The 5,990-nt window shown below is 33.8% G+C and overlaps 1 pseudogene; it reads right to left on the reverse strand.

Annotated features, from left to right (window-relative positions):
- Positions 1–2,591: 2,591 nt before the first annotated feature.
- LOC111631898 lies at positions 2,592–4,139 on the reverse strand (annotated as a pseudogene).
- Between the last annotated feature and the right edge of the window lie 1,851 nt (positions 4,140–5,990).

Below are 5,990 nucleotides of genomic sequence, written 5' to 3' on the forward strand. Positions count from 1 at the left end.
ACTGTATATAAAATTGCTTGTCCTGACTGACTGAATGACTCACTGAATCATCATCGCCCAGAGCAAACCGCTGAACCTAAAGTTGTGAAATTTGGTATACAGTTAGGGTACGTCATGAAAACGCACACTAAGATGGGATTTTTCGAAATAACCCCGCGTAGGAGAGGGAGAGGATTAAGCCTTAACCGGAAAAACGGCTTCTACTGTGCTATTTTAGATGCGATTTTTTGTTTTTAACTGCGTTGTAGTAAGGTATGCCATGAGAATGCACACTAAGAAGGGATTTTTCGAAATTCCTTCTCGGGGGAGAGGGAGAGGATTTAGTCTTCATCGAGTACTTAGGTGTATTAAATTAATAGCATTTCAGACATTGTTATAAATATTTTTATCTATTTCTATTTTAAAAATGTTCGAACCGTTTTAAATTCGAATTTGTTATTGCATATTGGTTCGATTATAGAACGATTGTAAACGTTCCAGAAAATTGATCAAATTGAAAACAGTTCGTTTGATTCTCAGCAATTCTCACCATTCTCAGTGGTAGGTGTTATATAACAATTACTATGGTTGTTGAAATACTGAATATAAATGGGGTTTGCTTGCAGAATCCTCGCGGGAGAAGTCGCGGGTAACAGCTAGTCTATTATAAAATAGGATTATGAATATTATTACTCATTATTCCTATATTATAAAAATGACATTCTTTTGTAATAATTTCATAATCTTTTATCAAATTGAAACTTGAAACCAAATAAACAACGTAATAAATTTGAAACAAAATTTGAAAAATCTTTGAATTATTTCTACAGTAACATGAATAAAAAATGTAAATAATAAAACAATTTTATTTTATCTTACGAGTAAATAACACTTGATATTTAATAAAATGTTTGAAATTTTATAAAACTGAATAAAACTTTTTACTTTCTTTCAAGATTTTCCAGCACCCTTTTTTATCATAAAAAATCTTATTTAGACATCCATTAAAATAAAGCTATTTGTTTTAATAAGTGGATTAGGTGAATCAATCTCTACATTACAATAACTCAAGTGAATAAAAGATAAGCAACTCAAGATAATATATAGATTAATTACCGAAAGTATATAAATGTAAGGAAATAGAATAATGACAATTCAGTAAGAAATTGTGATTTAATTGAAACTGATACCGATCTCCTAATAGCAACTGTTCTTCTTAGTTTAATGCATTAATCCAGAGGTTCCCAACCTTTCTCATGTTTCGACCCTCTTTAAGAAAAATTTTTTTCTATCGATCTCTAAGTGATCAACATTGGCACGTTGGAGAATCCTGCACTAAGAAAATTTAAATTAACATCATATACTTACATGTGTAGGCCTACACACAAAGTCATAAATTAATTCACCATTCTCATATAAAAATTTTTGCACAATTTTTGCAACAACGGCTGGGGCTAAAAATACGGCTCAGGTATAAAATTAAAGTTCTTATCCTGTAGATGGTGCCGCCGAAGAGAGATTTTAGAAAAGTGCAGTGGTTCAGGCATTCAGAAAGTTTCAAATGTAATGTACAGTACAGTACATCAATTCTGTATTACTCCTGCTATTTTCATTCAGTTTAGGTGAAATTTTGGTTATATTCTTTTCATGTTTCCACGGAAAATGCACCTTACTTAATTTGCGGAAATATTAGCTATTAGCTGTAAAAAAAGGGTTTATCGATTTCTGCTCAGTGACGTCATTTACCTTAAGTTCCATTTTTAAATATTTAGAAAAATGGTGTAATTTTATTAAATTTAAAAAGTAACCGCAACGTGTCTCTTCTATAGTAAATTAAAAAAAAAAAAAAAACTTTCCATAGTGACCAGGTGACGTTCTATTGCCTAATTGGAATAACAATGTAACGAATCTCTAATTTAAAATGTATTATTGCGCATCAATCATCTTTCCACTGACGGTATATATGTTACTGTAAAAGCCCGTATATAGGTAAATCCTAGGTTTTACTTGTAAATCTTCGGATTTACCAACATGAATTGGTAAATGTAAGGATTTTTATAAAGTGAGATCATTTTCCGGGCTTTTACCATTAGAATTTGGTACATGCTAGGTTTTACTAAAAACGATTAGTAAATGTTAGTTTTGGAAATAAAACTATGAGTATTTTAATAATCATTTATTGCAATTATTATAAACAGTCAACTTACTAAGTCCTATTTATTAATAACTAGTGAAACAGTTTAAAAATACTTTTTTAACATAAAAAATTAAATTATCTTGTCAAAAATAATATACTGTAATAGCATACGTTGGCTAAGCTAATCAGTAATCACAGTATTTTTTCTAGTCATTTGGTATTCATTGTCGTTTAATAAAAGTAAAAAAAGGATTTTACTTGTTACAACATGGAGAGCTATCATGGCATTTAGAATTACAGAGTAATTCTGATGACTTGCAAGGGTACTTCTTTGTTACGCATTTTTTAGGCAGTTGCATTTTTTGAAACCTTTTCCTCTGGTCAAAGACAATTTTGCGACAACTTATCGAAGACTCACTTCTTTATCTTTAACAACTTCTTCTATCTTGATAAAATCTTTAGGGCATGAGGTAAATTAATTTTGTGTATAAAGCTGCTTTAGCACTCCAATTTTGGTACCCAGTTGGTAAAACTCGTTGTCCTTTACGTCTATTACAACTGCAATAATACTTTTCGGGTCGGTTTTAGTTTTGTCAATTTCAGGTACTTTCAGTCTTACATTTTGGCCAATTTTCATATTTGGATATTTATCAACAGACGTGGCTTTCATTTTTTCAGCTTGTTTCTCCAAACTCAATTTTGCATTGTTTCTTATAGTCACTACAGATTCTATCTTTTTTGGTATTGGCTCTATAGTTACAAGAACTTCCTGAGACTCAATCATGTTTTCTGTCTCTGAATCGGTATGTCTCTGAATCGTTACATTGGAATCATCGGTTATTTGCTTCGCCTTCATCTTCTCAGTAATAATCATTTCATCTTCTTGTGTTTTATCGTTGACAGTGCTATTGTCTATATCCCCTTCTGACTCATTTTCAACAATGCTTTCTTCCTTGTCCTGTTCGATTGCATTTTCGACGTCATTATTTTGTTCCATATTGTCATGCGAATGCAACAACTTCTCTAAATCTTCTTCAGATCTTATAACTCTAATCATATCACTAGGGATTGCTGAAGTTGCAAGGCCCATTTTCATTGGACAACCAAACATTGCTTCGTAGGGGGAACATTTGATTCCCTCGTGATATGCTCTATTTTTCATTGCCTGGATGAATCTTAAACCCTCTGACCACTTTGATAACTGATTGGTTTCCATCCACGTGCTCAACATATTTTCTATGTCTTGATTAGCACGCTCCACTGATCCTTGACTTTGGCTATGTCTTGCCTTTCCATGTACGATTTTTACATCCGGCCACATGGAGCATAAACTCTCAATAACTTGGTTAGAGAATTCTCGACCATTATCGGAATGAAGGATGCTCGGCGCTCCAAAAGTGGTGAAAATATCCAAAAGATGGTATGCAACTTCTACGGCGCGTTTAGTTTGAAGCGCACGAAGGATCACAAATTTGGTAAGATGGTCTTGGTAAACTAAAATAAATTTATAATTTCCATCTGGGGTAGTTTGTAGATCTATTAGATCAACCTGACAGCGTGAGTTCATTTCACTGTGAAGTATAGGTCTGACGACAATGCCCTTTTTCAAAGTCTTCTGTTTCTTTTGGCAAGGTTGACATAGCTTCAAATATGTCATAGTAGCCTCAACTGTTACATTTTTATACTTGCGGTTACATTCCTTAAGCATCCGTGTCCTTCCACTGTGGCAAACAGCAACACGCGTTTCTTCGAGAATGTTGAATAAGTCCTCGTAACAAATGTAATACCTTATTTCTCCATCCTCCTTCATAGGCGCAATTAGTTTTTCTTCGCCGCCTATAGTCAAAATGTCGTAACGCTTTATATGCCTGTAATGAACAGCTTGTTTCTTTTTCATGTTCTTTGCAGCTTTTACTTACTCCAAACACTTTGCGTATTTGTCCCTATTGAGATAAAAGTTGTTATCTTTCTTGCTTGCAATGAACTCGTCCATTATTTCATAAAATCTCCTTTTCACACTCATCGTGATTCATAAATAACTTTTAGCCAGAGAAATCTCAAACAAGATTAGAATTAACGTATGCGTTTTAACATGTCAAACGATGGAATGCAGCGAGCGAAGGCAGCAGCGCGGTGCGGTACGGGATCAGGGACTATTTTTTCAACATTTACCATGTCTCTGAGATAAAACCTAAGATATGCCGAGTAAATGCTGGTAAAAGTTCGAAATTAACGATGATTGAAGAACATTTCGGACTTTTACCACAATGATTTGGTAAATCTTAGGTTTTACTGGAAAATCTTAGAATTTACCATAGTTCGAGCATTTACAATAACATATATATTATATCGTCAGTGGAAAGATGTATGATGATTGTATCGGCTATACCGTCAGTGGAAAGATGACTGAACGCAATAATACATTTTAAATTAGAGATTCGTTACATTGTTATTCCAATTAGGCAATAGAACGTCACCTGGTCACTATGGAAAGTTTTTTTTTTTTTTTTAATTTACTATAGAAGAGACACGTTGCGGTTACTTTTTAAATTTAATAAAATTACACCATTTTTCTAAATATTTAAAAATGGAACTTAAGGTAAATGACGTCACTGAGCAAAAATCGATAAACCCTTTTTTTACAGCTAATAGCTAATATTTCCGCAAATTAAGTAGGTTGCATTTTCCGTGGAAACATGAAAAGAATTGTGAGACCTGAAAGGCCCCTGGGTCTAAATTAATAATTTGTTAATTATGTTAAATATTGTCAACAAATATTATTTCATTTTTGGTGAGAAAAATATTGTTTTAACGTGGGAAATGGGTCTAAATTAATAATTTGTTAATTATGTTAAATATTGTCACCAAATATTACTTCATTTTTGGTGAGAAAAATACTGTTTTAACGTGGGAAAAGGCAGACAACAAATGTTACTTCCTTTCACAGAAGTTAGAACATCCTCTGACTTTCCCTTATCTGGTTAAAATCCCGCTCAGATGGGAAATGGTTACCCCTCATTCATTCCCCTTTCATCTGTTCTCATGGAAGAGTTACTGGCCGATGATTGGTCGAAATTCAGAAGATATACAGGGAATTTGTCAGAATTCGAGGAGTTCAGCGACAGATTTGGAAGTGTCCAAACTCCATACGTTTTTCCTCCTGATGACCAACGCCCCTTAGTCGAGCCACATACAAAATAATTCTCGAGTTAGCACTTAGAAATTAGACTTTGATTTTGTGCACATATCGATCTCCCAGGGAAAGAAGTAAATGAACTTTATCCCCAAAGTGTCCCTTGCCTACAGAGAAGAAGAGGAACGACAACTAAAACAGGTTGTATGTTTTATAACGATTTTGTGAGCTCTCTGTCTCGATCGCGCCTTGGGTATAAAATAAGTATAGCTATCTCTCGATTTGTATATTATTTGTAGTAGTTCTGTCTCTCGTTCGTCCACATTTTTGTATGAGTTTATTTTCTTGTTTTATTAAATTAATTATTTCGTTTTTAACTAAAATGTCTCTTAATTTTGTGTCCGAATCAGATCTCATACGCGTGTTTGTCCGCGGATCGATAAATTGACAAACTGGTGTCAGCCCTGACGAGCATCTGGACTTCACAGTTCAGATCTACTAGCGATTATCGCTCTCCTATGAAATATTTGAGATCAGATCTAGTGATCTGCATCGTAGAGAACTAGTCTTACCGACTAGCTGCCTAGTAAGTGATACAGGCGTAAAAACCTACCCTGTACCCCCGGCTAGATCTCACAGAATATAACCAAAATTTCACCTAAACTGAATAAAAATAGCAGGAGTAATACAGAATTGATGTACATTACATTTGAAACTTTCTGAATGCCTGAACCACTGCAC

Source organism: Centruroides sculpturatus, unplaced genomic scaffold, assembly GCF_000671375.1.
Source record: "Centruroides sculpturatus isolate CEXI.00-Female unplaced genomic scaffold, Cexi_2.0 scaffold578, whole genome shotgun sequence".
Classification (NCBI taxonomy): Eukaryota; Metazoa; Arthropoda; class Arachnida; order Scorpiones; family Buthidae; genus Centruroides; species Centruroides sculpturatus.